Consider the following 26,697-nt stretch of genomic DNA (forward strand, 5'->3'; position numbering starts at 1 on the left):
ATGTAGTTTCCTCCCATTCTGATGATAACTGATGACTTCATTCACTAGTCCCTTGCACTGACACCCTTTGCTTCCTGTTAGCAAGTTATGACTTGAACCATTTTGCAGCACTGCCTGTGACACCACAGAATTCTAATTTATTTAGAAGGATGTTGTGGTTCACACAATTGAATGCCTTTGACAAATCACAGAAAATACCTGCTGCTTGTAACTTGTTATTTAATGAATTAAGTACATTTTCACTGTAGGTGTAAATAGCCTTCTAGATATAAGAACCCTTAAGAAATCCAAACTGTGTTCTTGATAATATGTTATTTGTGGTCAGATGGTTGAGCAGCTGTCTGTACATTACTTTTTCTAAAATTTTTGAGAATGCTGGCAAAAGTGAAATCGGTCTGTAGCTTGATGGTATCTCTTTATCCCCTTTCTTGAATAGAGGCTTAACATCTGCATATTTTAGCCAGTCAGGTAATGTCCCAGTTATAACTGACTGGTTACACAAGTAACTTAGAATTGTACTAAACTCACAAGAACATGCCTTAATTAACTTTGTTGATATTTCATCGTAACCACTAGAAAGCTTTGTTTTTAAAGATTTTATTATGGAAGTTACTTCTTTTGGTGAAGTGAGTGACATATTCATGTACCTGAAGCTATTTGTAAAGGCTAGTTTCAGATATTCCAGGGCGTTATTTACTAATCCTGACAGTCCCATTCTATCAGTAACGGATATAAAGTACTTGTTAAATAGATTTGCCACACTATGCCCATCGGTTACTAATGTGTCATCTACCCTTAGTGCTATTTGCTCCTGTTCCTTTTTGGTTCTACCAGTCTCCTCTTTCACTATAAGCCATATTGTTTTTATTTTGTTCCCTGACATTGCTATCTTCTTCTCGTAGTGCATTTGTTTAGATGTCTGAATTACTTTTTTCAAGTGCGTGGCCCCGCTGTCCTCTGGATCCCTTAATCTGGGGAAAGACATCATCGTGCACATGACAGTGGCGAAGTTGATTTTGATGACGGCGCTGCAAGCCATCTGGACCTGAAATAATATACACGCAAGTACCAAGTCGACGGACGATCTCGCTTCTCGCCCACCGTCTGCTGCCGCTAAAAACGCTGTAAAACAATCATCCGGGACGAAGCGATTCTTGCGGCCTTCCTTCGGCGCAGGATGTCGAGGAGGGTGGAGCAGTGTGCGATGCCGGCGGCCGTGAAGCAATTCCGCCGGCGATGGTCCATCTCGTGGATGCCAACGATAGGAGGCGAGAAACAGTTGCAATGCTTGATCCCTGGTGTGTGCGGAACGAAATTTGGCCATTTGCTGCTTGATAGTTCTAACAAAACGTTCCGCTTCGCCGTTTGACTGTGGATGGAACGGTCCACTACTCGTTAAATACTGTATCCCTCTGCGTTCACAGAATGCTACAAATTCATTTGACACGAAAAGAGGGTCGTTGTCTGACACTATGACTTCAGGTAAATCTTCGAGGCAAAAAATAGAGGACAACACTGAAAATCGTGCTACGTGACGTTGTCGAGTTCATTGGCACAGTAAAAGGAAACTTGGTATACGATCAACCACTATCAACCAACGAAAGTTCCAAAATGGTTCCGCAATGTCTATGTGCACACATTGCCATGGACCCTGCGATGTAGGCCAAGCAGGGAATTTTTGTGGTGGAGAGGACTGGTTTTCCACACATGCGTGACACTGTGACGTCATCTGTTCTATTTGGGTGTCCATACCCTCCAAGTACAGTCTTCACGCGCTAACTGTTTCGTACGAACAATCCCCCAGTGCCCTTGGCGAAGTAACTGCTACACTTCTTTTTGCAGAGCTTTAGGGATCAACACACGTGTCTGTCCACTGCCATTTTGAACAAGATTCACACCTTTCTGCACAGCGACGCTATGCTGACGGACAAAGTGTCGGCGCACGACAGAAAAAGAATGTTCAAATATGTGTGAAATCTTATGGGACTTAACTGCTAAGGTCATCAGTCCCAAAGCTTAAACGCTACTTAACCTAAATTATCCTAAGGACAAGCACACACACCCATGCCCGAGGGAGGACTCGAACCTCCGCCGGGACCAGCCGCACCGTCTATGACTGCAGCGCCCAAGACCGCTCGGCTCATCCCGCGCGGGGGCGCACGACAGAGTTCTTCATGCTATTCATTGAGTGAGGTCAAGACGTGTGAATATATTTGAGCAAAATGTTCAAATCTGAATCAGCTTCCATGGCCTGTGTAATTTTCCTACAGTTCCAGGGAAAAGATTGAAGCAATTCAGAACCTTGAGCATCTTTAGGTTTCTTAAAAGCTACTTGGCACTCATCTGACCAAACAAAGAGGACATTCTTGCAACGCAAGCGATGCAATGGAGCCGCTAATTGTGCAGCATTCGGTATGAACGGAATATAGTAATTCATTTTCCACAACACTGACTGCATTTCTATGACATTGCGAGGAAATGGCAAATCTCGTATGGCTAACATATGCGACTAAAGGGGACGTACACTTTGACTGTTTATGACATGACCAACATACTGCATCTCAGGTTTTAAAAAATTACACTTGTCCAGTCTACACTTTAGTTCTGCATCGGATAACACACGAAACAAAGCACGTAAATTTGCAATATGTGCTTCAGGTGTACGACCTGCTACGACAATATCGTCCAAATAGTTTGAACAATTTGGCACTTATACCGTCAGCTGCTCCGAATACCGCTGGAAAATGGCGGGTGCGAAAGCACTGCCAAAAGGCAAATGCAAATATTTAAACAAGCCCAAATGGTTCACATGGTTCTGAGTACTATGGGACTTAACATCTGTGGTCATCAGTCCCCTAGAACTTAGAACTACTTAAACCTAACTAACCTAAGGACATCACACACATCCATGCCCGAGGCAGGATTCGAACCTGCGACCGTAGCAGTCGCGTGGTTCCGGACTGCACGCCTAGAACCGCTAGACCACCGCGGCCGGCAAGCCCAAATGAGTATTCACTACACAAACTTTTTGAAATTCTTCATCGAGCGGTATTTGAAGATTTGCGTCGTGGACATCAATTTTTGAAAAGTAGTGACCATCGCCCAACCTGTCCATGAGATCCTCTGGGCGTGGCAACGGATAAGTTTATCGGTTGACCGTAGATTTAAAATTAACACAGAGGTGAATGCCACCTGAAGGTTTAGGAAGCAAAATCAGTGGACGTGCCCATTGACTAGCTTGTATGGGCGCAGTAGCTTCACTGTCTCGCGATTCCTTAAGTTCAGCCGTGACTTTGTCCCGCAATGCAATGGAAACAGTTCTGGCCTGGCAAAATTTAGGCTGAGCATCGTCTTGCAGGATAATATGTGCAAAAAAATTGTTTGCCTTGCCTAAACATTCAGAAAAGAGCTCCGGGAATTCTTTTAGCATATAACACATTGTCCTGAATGTTAAAGTCAAACAAATCAAAAGAATCAAGACCAAATATGTTCCCGCGCTCACGTGATTGTAGCACTGTAAAAGCCACTGTTCGCGTATGCGGGCGATACATGGCAGGCAAAGTAAATTTTCTGAGAACTGGAACATCTTGTCCATTATAAGCCGTCAGTTGCGTGCTAGTTTTAGACAGGCGTGGGGAGCCTAACAGCTCATATGTGTGACGATTTAGCAATGTGACAGAGGCACCCACGTCCAGCTGAAATGTCACACGTTTCCCACAAAGAAGTATCTGAACAAAAAGTTTGTCTGATTGGCGTATCACTGAAGAAACTGCATGCTTGCTAGGTTTTTTAATGACTGTTGGAAACTGTTAATGTATTGCATTAACGACGTGGGCCTTGTGACTAGATTTTTGTGAGTGGACCGAATTCTTATGTTCGTTCCATTGCAAAGATACTGATTCTACATGTCCTTTTATACCACCGGCGTAACACTGAGTGGGGAGGGGGGGGGGGCTGTGTTGGATTTTGTGCCATGTGCCGTGAATAACACTGAAGAGCCGGCCGCGATGGCCGAGTGGTTCTAGGCGCTCCAGTCCGGAACCGCGCTGCTGCTACAATCGCAGGTTCGAATCCTGCCTCGGGCATAGATGTGTGTGATGTCCTTACGTTTAAGTAGTTCTAACTCTAGGGGACTGATGACCTCAGATGATGAGTCCCATAGTTCTCAGAGCCAATAACACTGAAGGCAAGACTTAATTCTGTTCGCCTGTGTTGCCGCCTGGTTAGCGAATTGCTTGAAGTGTTGTTTACTCGGCGTGACTAGCGCAAGCTGCCGCTGAATGGGCTGATCACAGCAAACAAGGGACTCAACCCGACATATACCTGGTTGCTCAAATTTATCAGCTGACAGGGCACCTGAATCGTACTGGTCTAGTATATGCACTACCTGCTGAAATGATGGATCAGACTGTTTCAAAATCTGTTCTCTGAGTTTGACATCAGGTACATTGTACACGATCACATCACACAACATAATATCTGAATATAAAGCACCGCAAGCACATTTAAATTTTCATTTCCTTGTCATACGGCCGGCCGGAGTGGCCGAGCGGTTCTAGGCGCTACAGTCTGGAGCCGCGCGACCGCTATAGTCGTAGGTTGGTAACCTGCCTCGGGCATGGATGTGTGTGATGTCCTTAGGTTAGTTAGGTTTAAGTAGTTCTAAGTTCTAGGGGACTGATGACCTCAGAAGTTAAGTCCCACCCATAGTGCTCAGAGCCATTCGAACCTTGTCATTCCATGTATATCTGTTGCCCACACACGATAAGTTTGTTCTGACCAATTTTTGCCATTAAAGAATTGATACCTAGCTGCTACCACATTCCCTTGATGGTCGCAATAAATAGTTAGCGACTGTACCACCTGTTCATAACTAAGGTCTCTCCGAGTGGGGTTAGGATATAACTGCCGGCCGCTGTGGCCGAGCGGTTCTAGGCGCTTCAGTTCGAAACCACGCTGCTGCTGCGGTCGAAAGTTCGAATCCTGCCTCGGGCATGGATGTGTGTGATGTCCTTAGGTTAGTTAGGTTTAAGTAGTTCTAAGTCTAGGTGACTGATGACCTCAGATGTTAAAGTCCCATAGTGCTCAGAGCCATTTGAACCATTCTGAGGAAATAACTTCTGAGTTAATCAGAACACTGCGCTTCCTACCACGGATAATAGATATGGAAGTTTCACAGTACCTAGTACGTTGCGAGCGAGTATGTGTGCTTCGAACTGTTGCAGCCACTCGTGCCATTCCTCTTCTTGTTCACGAAACTGTCGAAATGGAGGTGTAGCAGTAGATGTTGGTGACGGTGGTGCTTGTTCCGTCGGGCGCACAGCGTTGGCCAGTATCTGCTGCACTGTTTTGGGCAACGTAAATACTTGCTGCATCTGGAACTGAAAGATCTGCATTAACTGTGTTGCTTTTAACGCTTGCGGTTGTAGCGTCTGAGCAGGGAGCGTGATAGGTGGGGTGGGAATTTTGGAAGAGACAAATGCAAGAAACAGACAAGACAAGCATAAAAAATATGGACAAAAGCAAAGAAAATTTCTGCAACGCCCACCTGAAAACACTCCTTAGCAAAAGATACTGCTAAAGCAAGTAAATGCCCCCGCAAAGTAAAGTCAAGAGAGAATTAAGACGCCATTCCGCCGGCAGGCACTGGGTTCTTTAGATAACTCTTCGTCACTGTGGAATCCTGCACACTCTTCTCTTTTAGGATGCCGAGGAAGTTGTTTTCTCGGATAACTAGACAGCATCCAAGCAAATCATATTAATAGTTTTTATTACAATAAAGTAGATTGACAGTACTTAACTCTGGGTCGCAACCAATTGGTGGCATGCAAATTGAGTGTTGGTGGACATGGTCTTCAAGGATAGACGAATACTTTTGTTCATCCATTGTGCCTTTCATAATGACGGAATCACCAAGGGAATGCTACTGAAACATTCCACAGACCATAAGGCTCCCTCCTTGTTTGCTTTCAGACGTTTCACGCCTTACACGCCAGCTGCCATCTGTCTGCTGGAACATAAGACGTAGTTCATCTGAAAAGAACTCCTGCCACTTAGTTGAGGTACTGGCGCCTAAATTCCAGCCTTCGTCGCCTATGAACAGCAGTCAGCAAGGGTGCAAGAATCGGGCGCCCACTGCGGATGGCCATACGCAGTATCGTTCCCTGAACGGTCACTGGGGAGATACTGTTGGTAGCCTCGTGGTTAACCTGGACGGTCAGCTGCTCAACAGTTGCTCGTCCATAATATCTCCGCAGCCGTCGTTCACCTTGCCACCTATGGCCCGTCTCACGCCACAGTTGCCTCGGCGCTGGTTTTGGAAAGCGCCATTCTGACATCCACGGTATACTTTAACCAGGCCGCGACGTGAACAGTTTACAGACTTAGCCGATTGGTAAATGCTTCCACCCTTTGCGTGAAAGGCAATTATCATGCCATTTTGGACGTCAGATAAATCGCTCCGTTTCCTCATTACGACAACGACTGCGCTGTTGCCGCCTCCCTATCCCTCCTTCCGTCCTTACCCCCCCCCCCCCACCCCCCCACCACCCCGACACATTTTGTGCCTGTTGATGTTTCACAATTCATGTTACACACATCTATAGGTTGTAGTGGAGACTTTGTAGATCAAGTTTTACACAGGAACTCATGTCTGGAACCGTCATCCAACGACACTACAGAGCACCAAAGTCATAGGCGACAGCGGCTATAAATGTGTATATATACAGGGTGATTTCGTGATAATGTTACAAACTTTAAATGATGATGGAGGCGGATAAATGTATCAGTTTAAGGTAAGGGTCCCTGGTTCGGAAACGAACAGGGGAAAACCATTCTCGCACCTCAGACAGTGGAATATATGAACGTTATTTTTGTTGCTAAGAACGTAAGATATAGAACTTTCAGAGGTGGTAATATGGACCAAAACAAGAAAAAATCTCTTGTAAACATGGGCTCTAAAATGCATACCTGAGCAGCAATGAGCACTTGTTCGGTAGAGGAGATATGTGTCACACAAGCGAAGATGACTAATTGCTTATTGTTCCTCAGGTATGCATTTTACAGCCCATATTTGCTACACTTTTTTTTTGTCTTTGCCCATACTACGACCTCTGAAAGTTGCGTACCCTACGTTCTTAGCAACAAGAGTACCAGTACATGTATTCCTGTATTTCTCCGTCAGAGGTACGAGAGCGATTTTCGATTGTAATTTTCGGATCGTTCGTTTCCGAACCATAGACTCGTACTTTAAACTGATACATTTATCCGTCTCCATCATCGTTTAAAGTTTCTAACATTATCACGGAATTATCCTATAAATATATACCGGGTGATCAAAAAGTCAGTATAAATTTGAAAACTGAATAAATCACGGAATAATGTAGATAGAGAGGTACAGATTGACACACATGCTTGGAATGACATGGGGTTTTATTAGAACCAAAAAAATACAAAAGTTCAAAAAATGTCCGACAGATGGCGCTTCATCTGATCAGAATAGCAATAATTAGCATAACAAAGTAATACAAAGCAAAGATGATGTTCTTTGCAGGAAATGCTCAATATGTCCACCATCATTCCTCAACAATAGCTGTAGTCGAGGAATAATGTTGTGAACAGCACTGTAAAGCATGTCCGGAGTTATGGTGAGGCATTGGCGTCGGATGTTGTCGTTCAGCATTCCTAGAGATGTAGGTCGATCACGATACACTTGCGACTTCAGGTGACCCCAAAGCCAATAATCGCACGGACTGAGGTCTGGGGACCTGGGAGGCCAAGCATGACGAAAGTGGCGGCTGAGCACACGATCATCACCAAACGACGAGCCCAAGACATCTTTCATGCGTCTAGCAATTTGGGGTGGAGCGCCATCCTGCATAAACATCGTACGTTCCAGCCAGGCTGGGGATGATGCGATTCTGTAACATATCGGCGTACCCCTCACCCGTCACGGTGGCAGTTACAAAACCAGAATCACGCATTTCCATCTGTCGGACATTTTGTGAACTTTCTTTTTTTTTGTTCTAATAAAACCCCATGTCATTCCAAGCATGTGTGTCAATTTGTACCTCTCTATCTACATTATTCCGTGATTTATTCAGTTTTCAAATTTATACTGACTTTTTGATCACCCGATATATATATATATATATATATATATATATATATATATATATATATATGTGTGTGTGTGTGTGTGTGTGTGTGTGTGCGCGCTACAGAAACGTGGCGCGACGCGCTCCGATTGGCCGTGGGATTGCCGGATATCTGGACAACGCATGACCGGGAATGCTTTGCCTGCCGGAGATCACGATGTATCCAAGATGGCCCGCACGCTCTGTGGTATAGCGCCAGCCTTCCACTCTGGGGCTCTTGGGGCGAATCCGCCGGGGTCCCAACTCATCCATTGTAGTTTCATGATAAGACGTACCGGGAACAAACCTGTTAACAGCTGTTAGTTCGTGTACAGAAAGTCTTTTACAAATTGTGTCGGCTCTGAAAAGGGCCCTTTTTGTAGGTAGGACATTAAAGCAAGTGCTCAAACTGGCGATCCTCTGACACGACACAAGCTTGGTAACTTCGAACGGTGTTTTGCCGAGCTCTTTCAAATATTCCTGACATTACCCTGATGTGATTGGTGGCATGTTGAATGCGATCCATTAATTCCTCTTCATTTCTAGGTGGTTCGCGTCCAGGTGGGTGAATTAGAACCTTGAAGAATCCCCATAGGAAAAAGTCTGGTGGCATGAGGTCTGGTGATCGCGAGGGCCATGTCCTAAGAGCACCTCTGCCAACTACCCGGCCGTCGAAGAGTTCATTTAAATATCCGCGCACAGCACGACTGTTATGTGCGGACGCTCCATCATGCTGCAACCACATGCATAGCCGTATGTCCAGGGGAACATCTTCCAGCAGACCGGGTAGAGTTTCTTGCAAAAAGTGAAAGTAATTTGCTCCGGTAAGTCGAGGAGGTAGACGGACAGGCCCAGTCAAATGGTCACCCACAATTCCTGCACAAATGTTGAGCGAAAATCGGTCCTGGTGTCCGTGGACATACGTTCCATTAAAGTGACTGCACCGTGTAGAATGTGATATTCCTACGTATTTGCGCAGCTGGGCTGAAATACTAATCATTTGCATACTGAACCAAGTATCACACTTTGTGCCAGGCTGACGTCTGTTATATGTCACCTTCATGGTACAAAGAAGTAAACGGCCAGCAGAGCATGTTGGACTTATAGTCAGTTTGAAGCACTCAAGCAGATCTTTAGTTGGTTTATTCATTACACAGGAGCTCAAATGTTTGCTTGTTATGGGTTGGGTTTATAGATATACGAGCAAGTATAGTTACAGCTGCTAATAGATGCAATTATGCACACACACAGTGGGTTCACCTAGTTGCTTCTAGGACTGCATTCCCCCTCCTGGCCCTACTGTAAATAGCGACGAAGGAAGAGAGCAGGGCGCCACCAGAATGGTTTTCCAGCGACGGGGCGCGGAGCAAAGTTAATGTGCGCATCAATTAAGCCATTAATAACGTATGGCGACGCATTGGGCAGAGCTGTGGACCGAGGCGGTGCTATAAAGCGAGTAATTAACAGCGCGCAAAGCTGGAAGCGGGTGCGCGACGAGGGCGTTGTCGCTAATGACGCTGATGGCGGCGCTTATACCTGTCGGCGGTTTCGTCAGCGCGTCTCGAAAGCCCCGTGGTCAGCGCTCATTACCGCCACTCTGCCTGAGAGCCCTGTGACGTAACAGCCGCACGCGATTTTTACGTCTTACGCACCGGCCCGCAGCGCGATGCGTGAGCAGCCACCCCGTCCAGAATTTGTGAATTTTCAGTGTTACCAACTGAACAAAGACACCAATAAGATTTGGAGAGTTCGGTCGACCGTACGTACATTCTTACATTCACATTCCTCTTGCTGTACGCACTGATCGACACAATGTGGCCCCAGTGCGAGATGACCGCTGTTTAGTTCGATTGACCGTAATGCATATAACAGTTTCACGCACAGTGTTGACACGACGTTGGGGCACTGCCAACGGAATGATATCGGTAAGACTGAGAGATCTCAGTCGACCATAGATACGTTCTTAAGCGACATTTCTAGTCATTCTCAATTATCTCTGTTGATCCGTCGAGGATACGGGACAGCGGCCGCTTAAAAGTTTACCAAAGGAAAACCGCCAAACAGCCGTCTGTTTCCGGAAGTTATTTTATTTAGACGCCCAGTTTCGGCATCTCACTAACGTTATCTTCAAGCCCCTGCGTGTTAAAGTCTAGTATGTCAAGATACACCACAACTGACATTACAGAAAATGAAACGTACCAATAAAAACCTACAAAATTCAACTTGCAGCGTTAAGAAAAATACTTTCTTTGTTGTGTTGTATGTGCAAATGTACTTTTTTAAAAAGTATACGCGTTTTTAACATGCAGGGGCCTGAAGATGGAGTTAATGAGATACCGAAACGTGATCGTCTAGATAAAATAACTTCCGAAAACAGACGGCTGTTAGCGATTTTTCTTTGGTAAACATTCGGAATTAGACTCTGTATACCGATGCAAGACTCTTATTTACTCGTGAGGCACGCAGCCTGAAAATTAGTTTTCCAGTTTATTTTGTCTCGTTGGTTTACATGTTAGAGGTGTTAACACGGTTTTGGTGTATGGGGCGTGCAGGTTACTTCCGATTTCCGTAAGGGTGGTCAAAGATATTTATAATACTGTAGGCTTGTATAACTAGCTACGAGTTTTGGAAATTGGAAAAAAAATTGGAAATGTGTGGTAAGGTCGTATGGGAGCAAACTGCTGAGATCATCGGTCCCTACTACTTAATCTAACTTAAACTAACTTACGCTAAGGACAACACACACACACCCATGCCCGAGGGAGGACCCGAGCCTTCAACGGCGAAAGCCACGCGAACCGTGGCAAGGCGCCCAAGACCTCGCGGCAAACCTGCGCGAGTAGCTACGTGTTTGTCCCTGTCTATATTATACACAAAGTTCTGGCAAGTTATTGGTTTTAGATCTGTGGTTGATTTTTAGATGGCCGAGCGATTCTAGGTCCTACAGTCTGGAAGCGCGCGACCGCTACCGTCGGAAGTTCGAATCCTGCCTCGGGCATGGATGTGTGTGATGTCCTTAGGTTAGTTAGGTTTAAGAAGTTCTAAGTTCTAGGGGACTGATGACCTCAGAAGTTAAGTCCAATAATGCTCAGAGCCATTTGAACCATTTTTTTTTATTTTTAGACGTTATTTGTCTATATTCACACTCTGGGACCAGCTAAAAAGCCGTCCATCATCCATTAATTCGCCGTACTCACAACACAGTTTAAATAATTGCTCTCAAATTTTCGAATGGCTATCAAACTGAAATAATGTTGGCAACTCACACGGATTTTTATCTTTAAACAAATAGTTTATTAGCTACAGAGAGTTGTGGGGCAAGCACATCAACTGGAACTCGCCACTGTGTTCCTCGAATCACTCCATCACAGTACTAAATTTGTGACATGATGAATTACCTTGTTGGAAAATGCCACTGCCGTTGAGAAATATGATCATCATGAAGGGGTGTATGTGGTCTGCATCCAGTGTGCGATACTCCTTGCCGTTCCAGTGCCTCGATCGAGACTACTGCATCCATGGATGCCCATGTGGATATTTCCCAGAGCATAACGGAGCTGCCTCCAGCTAGTCTCCGTCCCGCTGTCAGGAGTCAAGGAGCTGTTCCCTTGAAAACGACGGATTCGTGCCCTCCCATCGGCATGACGAAGAAGGTATTCTGTCACTGTGCCAACGTCCAGTGCCGATGGTCAGGTGCCACTTCAGGTCGTAGTTGCCGATGTCGTGGTGTTTACTTTGGCACATGCATGGGTCGTCGGCCAACCTGTAGGAGTGTACGTCGCCCAAGCGTTGTGGACGAAGCTGTTGTGTCCGATACTTCCAAGCGGACAAGATGGCGGTCATCTCGAGCTGGGGTCACATTATGTCGTCCAGTACGCTGTGTACGGCCATCTTCCTTCCACAGGATCCAAATACACTTTATTGTAGTGCACGAGCCGCACTGTCGCGGACCGATGATCTACCCGCCTCCCGGAGAACTATCATTCTGTCCCTTTCTAACGCACTCACATGCCGATATTCCCACCCCGTTATGTCGGCGAGTCATAGTGGCACTTGTTTATACGTCTCCATTTATTATGATGGCATTTCGTTAACACTGACCTGTCTGGTCATACAATTAAGGGGGCTGTTGAGCCTACGTCTACGCAACCTCTACAGCGTTTAAATCACTTATCATGGTTCCATTGTTCTACGCGTCCTCTTATCTTGGTGTGTTGCAGATCGTTGCTTCTCAGAGTTCCATTTTTACAAACAGTAGTGTACTATAGACACGCCAATTGGTCACTAAATAATTACAAACAAATGACGAAGTAAATGCGATTAAAGAAGATATCTTAATTAAGTTTATCATACTGCCACTACTTTTATTTATTTATATGCTTTTATATCATGGAATTGACATTCTCGCTTATAACTCAAATGTTGTTAAGCTACAAAAATTCTATTACCTTTTTCAGAGAGCGATCTTGAAGTACCGCCCGTCGAGGTAATGTTTGTGAAAATCGCCTAAGGCTTTAAAGCGTTATTGATTTTTAATCTTCATGGATCTTTATAAAACTTTCATCTTAAATAACCAAAGAAGTATCGTATCATCTTAATTGTATCTTTCATTCGATATGATTGGTTATTTCTTAGCCTTTGGTTCATGTTTTATTGACTTTTCATCGATTCAGTAAATATTACGTCACTTGACATCTTGGGTTGTCGGGTGTTCTGCCGGATATCAGCGTCGTACTTGCATGATATTTCGGTCACGTAGCTCGTAACATTCATCAGGTGCGACCTGAGACTGCTCCTCGAGTGGACCTGGTCCACCTGGTACGACGCTGATATCCGGCAGAACACCCGACAACCCAAGATGTCATTAGATCGCCGGGAAAGCCTGAAGAGTTACATTACGTCACTTGTCCAATCCATTTGGTGGCTTCTCCCCGCCATAGCCTCCTATAACCGCCAAAACGGTTGAGTTTTTCCACCAGCAGTAACGCTGGTCTCCTGATAAGAGTGCAATTCCGCGGGCTAAGCGTCCGCCAGTAGCAGAGTCTGAGTCAGTCGCCTGCAGCCCCTGAGTCGAGCGGCGGAAGCATTATTGTCTTCCGGCAACCAACGCGCCATTGCCTCTGACCTGTAGCCGTCTCGGCCCCTCAGATGTCAAAACAAGGCGCGTGGAGAGACGTGTCTCTCCCTACAAAAAATGGCTCTGAGCACTATAGGACTCAACTGCTGTGGTCATAAGTCCCCTAGAACTTAGAACTACTTAAACCTAACTAACCTAAGGACAGCACACAACACCCAGCCATCACGAGGCAGAGAAAATCCCTGACCCCGCCGAGAATCGAACCCGGGAACCCGGGCGTGGGAAGCGACAACGCTACCGCACGACCCTCTCCCTACAGTTTCGGCGTTTAGCCACGTCTGTCTGTTACACGCTGGCACGTCGTTGGAGAATTGTAGGAGACGTTTTATGTTCTACAGACACAAACTCTTCTCTTAAGGATCTCTCCTCTTCATTAACTAATATGGATTCCGTAGAATAAAGATCGCGTGGAATTCATTTACAGGATTTCTCTGCTCATCCGCGAGACCTAGAAGGCAGCAGATATCGACTCCCACCTTGGTTCCCTTTTCCTTGACTTCCGGAAGGCTTCAATATAGTTCCACATTGTCGCTTAGTGAAAATAAAAACGAAAAGAAAAGGGTAATATGAACTATCAGACTATGAACTGGAAAATAATGTTGGAACTCTATGACGCGGGTCTTGGATGCTACTGTTGTACGAGGCGTGTTTTTTTAGGTAAGTACCATTTTGAAATTAAAAAAAGACGTGCTGAGATATCTCAATAATTTTATTTTTACATCAAAGTCTGTACTTTAATCTACATTTCTACATAATTTCCGTCAATATTGAGGCACCTGTCATAACGTTGTACCAGTTTTTGAATACCCTCCTCATAGAAGTCTGCCGCCTGACTTGTTAACCACTGCATCAACACTGTTTTGACTTCGTCATCCTCTTGAAGACGCTGACCGTCCAGATGTTTCTTCAAGTGCAGGAACAGATGGTAGTCACTGGAAGCAAGATCGTGGCTGTACAGAGGATGATCTAGAGTTTCCCATCGAAAAGATGTGATGAGATCTTTGGTCCGATTAGCCACATGCTGACGGGCATTGTCTTGCAGCAGAACGATGCCCTTGCTCAACTTGCCACGTCTTTTGTTCTGAATTGAACGGCGCAGATAGTGCAACGTCTTACAGTAAGCTGCTGCATTGATTGTCTCATTATGAGGCAGAAATTCCACAAGCAATATTCCTTTTCTGTCCCAAAAAACTGTGCACATGATTTTCCGGGCAGAAATTGTTTGCTTAAACTTCACTTTTCTGGGTGAATCTCACCTCCATACAGCCCCGATCTTGCGCCCAGTGACTACCATCTGTTCCTGCACTTGAAGAAACACCTGGTCGGTCAGCGTCTTCAAGACGATGATAAAGTCAAAACAGTGGTGATGCAGTGGTTAATAAGACAGGCGGCAGACTTCTATGACGAGGGTATTCAAAAACTGGTACAACGTTATGACAAGTGCCTCAATATTGACGGTAATTATGTAGAAAAGTACAGGGTGTTTCAAAAATGACCGGTATATTTGAAACGGCAATACAAACTAAACGAGCAGCGATAGAAATACACCGTTTGTTGCAATATGCTTGGGACAACAGTACATTTTCAGGCAGGTAAACTTTCGAAATTACAGTAGTTACAATTGTCCACAACAGATGGCGCTGCGGTCTGGGAAACTCTATAGTACGATATTTTCCAAATATCCACCATGCGTAGCAATAATATGGCGTAGTCTCTGAATGAAATTACCCGAAACCTTTGACAACGTGTCTGGCGGAATGGCTTCACATGCAGATGAGATGTACTGCTTCAGCTGTTCAATTGTTTCTGGATTCTGGCTGTACACCTGGTCTTTCAAGTGTCCCCACAGAAAGAAGTCACAGGGGTTCATGTCTGGCGAATAGGGAGGCCAATCCACGCCGCTTCCTGTATGTTTCGGATAGCCCAAAGCAATCACACGATCATCGAAATATTCATTCAGGAAATTAAAGGCGTCGGCCGTGCGATGTGGCCGGGCACCATCTTGCATAAACCACGAGGTGTTCGCAGTGTCGTCTAAGGCAGTTTATACCGCCACAAATTCACGAAGAATGTCCAGATAGCGTGATGCAGTAATCGTTTCGGATCTGAAAAATGGGCCAATGATTCCTTTGGAAGAAATGGCGGCCCAGACCAGTACTTTTTGAGGATGCAGGGACGATGGGACTGCAACATGGGGCTTTTCGGTTCCCCATATGCGCCAGCTCTGCTTATTGACGAAGCCGTCCAGGTAAAAATAAGCTTCGTCAGTAAACCAAATGCTGCCCACATGCATATCGCCGTCATCAATCCTGTGCACTATATCGTTAGCGAATGTCTCTCGTGCAGCAATGGTAGCGGCGCTGAGGGGTTGCTGCGTTTGAATTTTGTATGGATAGAGGTGTAAACTCTGGTGTATGAGACGATACGTGGACATTGGCGTCATTTGGACCGCAGCTGCAACACGGCGAACGGAAACCCGAGGCCGCTGTTGGATCACCTGCTGCACTAGCTGCGCGTTGCCCTCTGTGGTTGCCGTACGCGGTCGCCCTACCTTTCCAGCACGTTCATCCATCACGTTCCCAGTCCGTTGAAATTTTTCAAACAGATCCTTTATTGTATCGCTTTTCGGTCCTTTGGTTACATTAAACCTCCGTTGAAAACTTCGTCTTGTTGCAACAACACTGTGTTCTAGGCGGTGGAATTCCAACACCAGAAAAATCCTCTGTTCTAAGGAATAAACCATGTTGTCCACAGCACACTTGCACGTTGTGAACAGCACACGCTTACAGCAGAAAGACGACGTACAGAATGGCGCACCCACAGACTGCGTTGTCTTCTATATCTTTCACATCACTTGCAGCGCCATCTGTTGTCGAAAATTGTAACTATTGTAATTTCGAAAGTTTGTCCGCCTGAAAATGTACTGTTATCCCAAGCATATTGCAACAAACGGTGTATTTCTATCGCTGCTCGTTTAGTTTTTATTGCCGTTTCAAATATACCGGTCATTTTTGAAACAACCTGTAGATTAAAGTACAGGCTTTCATGTAAAAATAAAATTATTGAGATATCTTAGCAAGTCTTTTTTTAATTTCAGTACGGTACTTACTTAAAAAATACGCCTCGTATATAAGAACTCAAGGCGCTAGCAAATTACAGCGAACTGCAGGAAGACCGTAAACGGATCAACGTGGCAATCGACAATCGACATAAGCAAAGGTAATATACTGCTTACAAAAGGAGGAAAGTCCCCCTGTTGAATGATTACACATACCCATACCGCTTAGAACTGATCCAGGAAATAGAAGAGATCCGAAGAAGAGCAGAACATTTCGTCACAGGTTCGTTGAGTAAGCGCGAAAGCACCACGGAGATGCTCATTCACATCTACTTACTAGAAAATACAAGCAATATATTGCTTCCTTCTATCTTTATCTCAGGAAAAGTCTATGAATGTAGAATTAGAGATATTTAAGTTCACAGGGAAGCTTATCAACAATAGTTCTTCCCACAATTCACAACTGGAGCCGGAAAGGTCGGAAGGGCGACGTAAAACAGTGGTAAACAAAGTACCCTCCTCCACATTCTAAACGCAGATTCGTTTGCTTAGAATAGTACCTAAAAAGTATGATGACAACATTTTCATCATGTTCGATTCCATGGTAATGATTCTGTGATTTCTTTCTACGTATATCTCGCGAAAGGACCAAGGGGAGAAAATAGAGAGATTCAAGACCACATGGAGGCTTACTGGCAGGGATTTTTCCGGCGTAATATTCGCGACTGGAACAGGAAAGGGGGCTACACGACGCAAGGTGGCTTGCCGAGTATGTAGATTATGTGTTTTTTGCGTACAATAATTTCTCGAGTATCTCGTTTCGATGTCTCTAACGAGTCACGAAACAAAAGGGGTGTAAGGTATACGTGATTCACGCTCTATGTTGAGTGGCCCGTCTTAGCTGCCTCATCCTGCATGCCCAGACAACTTGCCCCCTCTTCTAGTACCTACTCTTCCCTCATACATTTTGTGCAGTACTTCTATATTCCGTACTTGATCCATTCACATTTTTAATGTCCTTTATCGCGTCTCATTTCTAATACTAACGGCTGTTAACCACTTGCGAGCAGTTTAGGGATGAAGCCGTTGTTTTTCCTCACACGGCAGACGGTGACGCTGTTGCCACTGCCCTGTCTGCAGCTAATGAAGAGCCGCGAGCAGGCCGCTGACACGGCGCTAAGCGGCCCGTCAGCAGTCAGTGCCTATCCGCTCTGTGTGCTGCGCTGCCCGCTCTTCCATTATTCAGGCCACCGCCGCCGTCACGTCACGTCACGTGACGTCAGCCTACGCCCGTCAATGGCCAATTCCCGGCCTCGTTCGCGCTGGCCGCACCCATAAAACCTAATTAATTTACGGCGCCGCTCGGAAATATTTTTTCCCAAATTGCCCTAAATTAGCAGTCGCGTGATGCCCCGAATAAACGAGGACGGGTTTTTATGTTTCCGCGATTCCCCACCCCCTCCCCATGCCCACCCTCTACATCCCTCTCGTTCGCCACATCCTTTCTCACAGCAGTACTTTGTCAACGAGGGGGAAGAGATCAGCGTAAATCTTCTGCGTTCCATTCAAACTAATGGGAACGTACCAGTTCGTGTGATTGGTAAAGGAGCAGAAAAAGCTGAAAGAAAAGGGAATCCATGTTACTATTCCAGAAACACAGTCTACTAACAGGAAAAGTTGGGTTAAAAGTTCGATTGCTTTTGATATGGCTTTGACAAAAATAAGAAGCAAATGTAATAATTTTAAGCATATTAAATTTTACGAAGAACTGGGCATTCTGCCAGATGTTGAGAAAAATAAGACGTCATTCAGACATCATAAGCAAATTATTTGTTTTTTGTGAGGGTCCACAGACTCAATGCATTTTGAGATTGAAAACATGGTCCAAGTGAGCTGTAATCTGTTTGTTATCTGTGCAATTAACCAATCTACATCTACATCCATACTCCGCAAGCCACCTGACGGTGTGTGGCGGAGGGTACTTTGAGTACCTCTATCGGTTCTCCCTTCTATTCCAGTCTCGTACTGTTCGTGGAAAGAAAGATTCTCGGTATGCCTCTGTCTGGGCTCTATTCTCTCTGATTTTATCCTCATGGTCTCTTCGCGAAATATACGTAGGAGGGAGCAATATACTGCTTGACTCCTCGTTGAAGGTATGTTCTCGAGACTTCAACAAAAGCCCGTACTAAGCTACTGAGCGTCTCTCTTGCAGAGTCTTGCACTGGAGTTTATCTATCATCTCCGTAACGCTTTCGCGATTACTAAATGATCCTGTAACGGAGCGCGCTGCTCTCCGTTGGATCTTCTCTAGCTCTTCTATCAACCCTGTCTGGTACGGATCCCTCACCGGTGAGCAGTATTCAAGCTGTGGGAGAACAAGTGTACTAAACCTACTTCCTTTGCTTTCGGATTGCATTTCCTTAGGATTCTTCCAATGAATCTCAGTCTGGCATCTGATTCACCAACGATTAATTTTATATGGTCATTCCATTTTAAATCACTCCTAATGCCTACTCCCAGATAATTTATGGAATTAACTGCTTCCAGTTGCTGACTTGCTATATCGTAGCTAAATGATAAAGGATCTTTCTTTCTATGTCTTCGCAGCACATTACACTTGTCTTCAGATTCAATTGCCATTCGTTGCAGATCTTCCTGCATTTCGGTACAATTTTCCATTGTTACAACCTCTCGATATACTACAGCATCATCTGCAAGAAGCCTCAGTGAACTTCCAATGTTATCCACAAGGTCATTTATATATATTGTGAATAGCAACGGTCCTACGACACTCCCCTGCGGCTCACCTGAAATCACTCTTACTTCGGAAGACTTCTCTCAATTGAGAATGACATGCTGCGTTTCGTTATCTAGGAATTCTTCAATCTAATCACACAATTGGTCTGATAGTCCATATGCTCTTACTTTCTTCATTAAACGACTGTGGGGGACTGTATCAAACGCCTTGCGGAAGTCAAGAAACACGGCATCTACCTGGGAACTCGTGTCTGTGGCCCTCTGAGTCTCGTGGACGAATAGCGCGAGCTGGGTTTCAAACGAACTTTTTCGAAACCCATGCTGATCCCTACAGAGTAGATTTCTAGTCTCCAGAAAAGTCATTATACTCGAACATAATACGTGTTCCAAAATTTTACAACTGATAGTTCTGCACATCTGTTCCACGTCTCTTCTTGAAAACGGGGATGACCTGTGTCCTTTTCCAATCTTTTGGAACGCTACGCTCTTCTAGAGACCTACGGCACACCGCTGAAAGAAGGGAGGGGGGAGGGGGCAAGATCCTTAGCGTACTCTGTGTAAAATCGAACTGGTATCCCATCAGGTCCAGCGGCCTATCCCAATTTCAACTTCGGATCATTTTCAAACACCGTTAAAGCATTCATAAAACCGTCAAATTGATTTATACATTACACTGAGGTGGCGAAGTCATGGGATGCCTCGTAAATCGTGTCTGGCCTTCTTTTGCCCAGCCTAATGCAGCAACTCGACGTGGCATGGACTCAACAAGACGTTGAAAGTGCCCTGGAGAAGTGTTGAAGCCCTGCTGCCTCTACAGACTTCCATAATAGTGAAATTGTAGCCAGTGCAGGATTTTGTGCTTGAAATGGCTTCTCAGTTATATCCCGTAAATGCCCAATGGAATTCATGCCGGGCTATCTAGTTGGCCGAATCAATATCACGAATTGTAGAAAATGTTCTTCAAACTAATCGCGAACAATTGTGGTTCGGTGACATGTTTGGAAACATGAAGTCCATGAATGGCTGCAAATGGTCTCCAAGTAGCCGTACATAACCATTTCCAGTCGATAATCGGTTCAGCTGTGCCAGTGGGACCAAGTCCATTCCATGTAAACGCAACCTAAACCTTTATGGGGCGCCGGCCGTGGTGGATGAGCGGTTCTAGGCGCTACAGTCTGGAACCGCGTGATCGCTACGGTCGCAGGTTCGAATCCTGCCTTCGGCATGGATGTGTGTGCTGTCCTTTGGTTAGTTACGTATAAGTAGTTCTAAGTTCTAGGGGACTGATGACCTCAGACGTTAAGTCCCATAGTGCTCAGAGCCTTTATGGGGCCCCCAGCAGCTTGCACAGTGCCTTCTTGACAACCTGGGTCCATGGCTCCCTGGAGTCTGCGCCACAGACGAACACTTCTATCAGCTCTTTCCAAATGAACTTGAGACTCATCTGACGAGGCCACGGTTTCCCAGTCTCTAGGGTCCAACCCCTATTGTCATTAGCGCTGCAGCTCATCAGAACCCTAGAACTTAGAACTACTTAAACCTAACTAACCTAACGACATCACATACATCCATGCCCGAGGCAGGATTCGAAACTGCGATCGTAGCGGTCACGCGCTTCCAAACCAAAGCGCCCAGAACCTCTCGGCCACATCGGCCGGCTGACTTCTGTCACCTCAGCGAGACTGTCTACAAGTTCTTTCATATACGAGTACATGTACTTCTTAATCCATATTTTAAGCTTCACGCTTCACTTCACATTTTGTTACGTCGCTGGCACATGTGGAGAAGTATACATCGTATTCCAGTGCGTACGTGGCACAGAAACAATACAATAGTGTACATAATTGTGTCCTTTAGCAGACACACGGAGAAAGCTACCTTATCGTAGTGCACGCACAACTGTCACGGTACGGCCGAATTTGTTTAGAATCCTATCTATGAACGGTCAATAACATTAAGTACGCTACTGTCTCAGTATTCAGTCCCATGTTATGTTCGTTGTTCTCACATGCGCTATGTTATTAAAAGTAGAGGATCGTCACTCATACATTGCACGTATGTCATGCCACATGTTCTACGAGAATATACAGTGCAAAGCACGGACTACAAAAAATTATGTCGGGCCTCTTAATGAGGCGTGACAGTCGGTCTTTAGAATAAAACGTACCAAATGCTACAAGGTATCAAAAAAAATTTTTTTGGAAGTTCATACTTCATGTGGTACGCTGGAACCAGTACGAGACTACGTATATACTAGGCGTAGTTTAACGGTATCTTTTTATTGTACATGGTTATGATAAAACTGGAAAACAAAGTTGGATTACACCATGTCGGTGTAATGGTTTCAGCAATACATTGCAGTACATGTGTTGGAACCTACAGACTTGTTTTGGATTGCCCACATGGGCGATCTAAATTACTGTACAACTTGATGTGATGTAGACGTAGAAGCTACATTTTTGATGGAAACTGCCTCAAGCTGCATTTCTGAGGGAAATAGCCTGAATCTGCGAGTACTGTAACACTTAAAACGTGTGAGCTTTAAAAAAGGATATTGTTCTCAAAACTATAGCTACTGCTTCGAGGTCGCATCGAGTTGTACATGAGAGATTACAGCATATCTTTGTTTACTAACACGACAGTGAAAGTTACAATTATGCGTGTAGCATGACGCTGGTACTATAAGAGTCAAAAATGAGCATTAAATGAGGCAATTTTCCTCAAAACTGTAGCTACTACTTCTAAATGGTATCACGCTGTACATTAATTTAGATGGTTCATGCAGGCAATTTAAAATTGGTCCCTCTTTTTCTCAGTTAACAACTGTAGGGTCCATCGTCTGTACTGCAATATATTGCTGAAGTAGCTGTATCGGCACTGTGTAATCCAGCTTTGGTTTCCAGTTTTATTATGACACTATATGAAAGATATAGTCCAAATGCGTCTAGTACATACGCGATTTGTCGCTGGTACTAATGTACCACATGACATATGAACCATAAAAAAAATTAATTCTTGGCAGCATCTGTTACTACATCACTAATGTTTTACTTTATACATTGACTGGCACGCCTCATTAAGAGGCCCCACATAATCTATTGTAGCCCAAACTTTGTACTGTAAACTCTAATACTTAGTAGCTTGCTTAATCTTATCGACTATCCATAGTTACGATTCTTAACATCTTTGTTAACATCTTTGGTTGTACTATTACAGCTGTGTCTATACTACAGTGTGACATCTTTCTGTATGTGTCAACTAATTTACGTAATCATGTACGATACTGAATTGTTTTTGTTTCAGATGCTCACAGAAATATGTATCTGTCTACATGTATCCGCAATGTAGTAAAATTTGAAATGAAGCGTGAAGCTTAAACTATGTAAGTAATTTGGCTTATAAATTATTTATATATGCAAGAGCTTGTAGACAATTAATGTAGAAACTAATGTCACCATTTTATTAATGTATTAATGGTGCTTGGAAGTGACCCACACTTGAAACTGGCTAATGGCGCAGATAATAAACAGATTACAGCCTATTTGGACGATGGTTTCATTCTCAAAATCGTAAGTGATCCCTTTAACGGAAAGAGATTTTCCTTGAATGGAGGTCCAAAGTTGCCGTAAATTTCTGAAATTACTTCATGCTTCCATCAGCTGTTGAACTTAAGTTTATGCACAATATCCCTCCTTAGGACATGCTCACGTAACAGTCGCTGACTGATCATAAATGTTCTTAAATGATAAATATTGCTATATTTTGTAGGCTTTTACGGCAGGCGTCTTCAGTTAAAACTTCTGGGCTGAGACGTCGTGTCGATTTATAAAAACTGCTTGCTAACGTTCGTCTCCGAACGGGGGAAAACATTTCGTCTCCTGAACTTGGAGACGAAATGTTAGGAAGCATTTTTATACGTCGACCATACCCTCTCAACCCGGACGTTTGAAATGAAGATTGCTATAATTTGTTTTACAACCATGTGCCTTCCACCCCCTCTACTGGGGGACGGGCGTCGTAATTATTATTTATAAAACGCGCCATTTAGCCTAGTACTTTTGAGTGTAAACGTCGTACGTATGCAGAATGAGATTTTCACTCTGCAGCGGAGTGTGCGCTGATATGAAACTTCCTGGCAGATTAAAACTGTGTGCCCGACCGAGACTCGAACTCGGGACCTTTGCCTTTCGCGGGCAAGCGCTCTACCATCTGAGCTACGGAAGCACGACTCACGCCCAGTAATCTGCCAGAAAGTTTCATGTCGTACGTATGACTCAAATGTCCCAACTATCGCCACCAAGGACGTAGCCAAAGATGGGGGGTGGGGTCAGGTGTCTGGAATCATCCGCCCCCCCCTCCCAAATCACCAAAATGGAATTACACACGACCTAGTTGCCTGTAGTGATGGTGAATGAGATTTTGATCATACGACAAAACAGAGGTACGCACTATCGGTAGTCAAAAAGCCCATCGATCAGTTTAGTTCTTAATTGTAGTTGAATTTAATGTAGGATGTAATTTTTAACCATTGATAATTTTGTAACACGAAAGAACAAGAAAAACGATTTTGATTCGTATACCAGCGTTACGGTAAGTGAAAAGATTGCACCATTACCTATTTATAGCTTTTTAATGGTAGCACTGGAGTCTTTATTTGAGACTGGTAGAACTTCGAGGAGCGGAGTGGTAAACATAATTATAAATAACATTAAACTGAAATCAATGCGTCAAAATATATCTGGATTTGCCTGGATTTTCGCCCAAAAGATGATGGTTACATTTCTTTGAAAAAATTTTCTCAAAATTCGATCATTAGTAGCCCAAATGGCAAAATATCGACCAATACGGTCACGTGCGTGGTACTCATCTGATAACCAGTTCCGATACCGAACGATGGAGAGAGGTTTGTACAAAGAAGGGGCATGTGATAACAGAACACTCCACATTTCGTTCGATTCTAAAATATTTTTTTCAGCGGACTGCTGGAATTCGTCAGAGTCGACTGCTGCGCCCTGTATCACCCCCCCCCCCCCTCCCCTCCCCTCACCACATTTCGGCCAAAATATAATTACGCCGTTGTAATACTATAATAACTGAGCCTGAGCTCTGCACACTGAGGAGCTGAGTTGAGTTGAGGCGAATCCTTGGATTCGAGAGGTGAGTTGGTTCGAATCCGTCCGTCGACAACTCGACAATATTTTTCTCTGGTTTATTTCCATTTAAAGTTTAGGCAGATGTTGGGATTGGTCCCTTACTATAAGCCACTTCCGAATTCCTTTCTTCCCAGGCAGAATCCAAATCGATTAAGATGAACCCTCTCCGCTTAGATGATAAAATCTGTATCAAAGGTGAGCCGAACATTTCTTTGGAGACCGCAGGACACTAAAATCCATACGATAACTGAATAATAATCCACATTCTCCTCACCTAGCCTCGTGCGTTTATCTGTTGGGACATCTTGTAATGCAGAAAATGATTTTTCTACATTGCAAGAAATGATAGATGCATTGTTAAATGAGGAAATTTAGGACAGTATAAGGCTGAGTAATTCCAGATTCCTTGCATTTTCGCCATCCAGCCAGGGATTTTGGCGGTTTAACGTGCCAATTGGACATGATTTGGCACGATATCCCTCAGGACATCCAACATCTCTGTTAATGTCAAGACGAATAACTGCTTGTATAACGGCCATAGGTAGAGGAAAGTATTATACATCACATCTATCGATTTTCGTCACTTTCGAATAGTTACATCGTCGTGCGTTGTTTCTTTTTTGTTTTTTGTCTTATATCCGCCAGGGTAGCCGAGAGCGCTAAATGCGCTGTTTCCTGGACTCAGGTAGGCACGCCAGCCCCAGATCGAATCCGCCAGGCGGATTAACGACGATGGCCGGTGTGCCAGCCACCCTGGATGTGGTTTTTAGGCGGTTTTCCACATCCCACTAGGTGAATAGCGGGCTGGTCCCCACGTCCTGCCTCAGTTACATGGTTCTCAGACATCTGAACACGTTCTCACTTTCCATTGATTACACTAGTCGCAGAAAGTTGAGGTACCTAATTCCGTCCCAGGGGGGGGGGGGGGGGGGGGTACGGGGTGGCGGAACTCTAATGTATTTGTAAATAAACGTCATATAAACGACATCGTATGTTGCGTATCGTATAGGAGTCTATTAGCATCGAAGACTGTATTTTAATTCGTTTGGCAATAGAGTGAAGTTAATTAAGAAATAAATAATTTTGTTTTAAGAATAAATGAAGACAATGAGTCTTTTTAAGGTTCTTGGCACCACTGATACGACAGCACTTCACTAGTTTAAAATAACATAAGGTATGATAGTAAAATACAGTCACACTCGTGGTTTAGGCCAGACAAATTTTGATGGCCAAACAGCCAACTAATGGCATCTGAATATGGCCTAAGGCCGAAATTGTACAGTGGTACACAAAAAAACTACAGTTCAACAGTTGATAGAGGAGCAGAGATAGTCGGAAATTAATTGTACACATTGATAGTGGAAATAAACAAAATAGTTGGAAATACTACAATTGAAATAAATACAACTGAGATATTAAGGAGCTAATGCATAATTCTATTCCTTATCAGGTACCTATCCGCAGCAGTGCTCTTTCTTTTCTAATATGTTGAACTTTGCCTCTTCATTCTGCACTTCGCGATATTTGTCTTTGCAACATTTTACCATACAATCTATTTCGATTAATCGATACAAACATTTCACCAGCCTCTTTGTATGGTCCCTCAAACAATTTCATACCACTGGTGATTTAATTTGTTTTCGATCAATGGCAATCGTTCACGGTTAGCACACCATGAAGTCCTTCTTCATTGAAAGAATATTTGTCATTCAAGTCTTTGTTCTGTTATGGGTTCTGTTGGATGCTAGTTGGTGGAGCCGTGTTTGAAGAGAAGGCTGCCCTTTTTCTGGTGTAGGTCCGTGCTGTTGTGGAGGTTCTCCAATGAATATAGAACCAGATGAGACCTTTTCCATTTGCTTGCCGTAGAGAAGCTTAGTTGAAGTGGGAAGATTATATTGCCATTGCATGGTTGCAATTACTCCTCGAGAAGGAATGTCGTTGTGTACGTTTGGATAGTAACATGGAAGCGCGTACGTTGCTCTTACTTAGTTGAATGGAAGGTAATTATAGCGCCGTATTTTATCTTTTCACTTCTTTATGCTGTGAACACAAAGATGTTACCCTCTCCTGAAGTATATAATAGTTATTGCTTATCGTGGATCTGGATCTGGGGCTTGTACGTATGAGTACAAATGTTAGCTTGAAAAACTATTTCTTAGCGTTCAGTTTCAACATAATCACTCATCAATATACTTCTTTCGGATCTATTTCGCTATGTATAACATTATTTTTTGTATTAAGGCATTAGATCATGCCAAGTTCTACGGCTGCCATTTTGTTGAACCATGTAGCGATCTACACGTAGTCAGACCGTATAGGAAATCAAATGCCGAATTCCGATCTCAAAAGACATTAGTAATAAGTATAATCAATTTTTCTTTGCATGCTACTGGGATCCAGATCCAGCTAAGGCAGGTAGCTGGATGTTGCTTCACCAATTATGTCAAGTGAAACAAC

Source organism: Schistocerca piceifrons, chromosome 1 (genome assembly GCF_021461385.2).
Source record: "Schistocerca piceifrons isolate TAMUIC-IGC-003096 chromosome 1, iqSchPice1.1, whole genome shotgun sequence".
NCBI lineage: Eukaryota > Metazoa > Arthropoda > Insecta > Orthoptera > Acrididae > Schistocerca > Schistocerca piceifrons.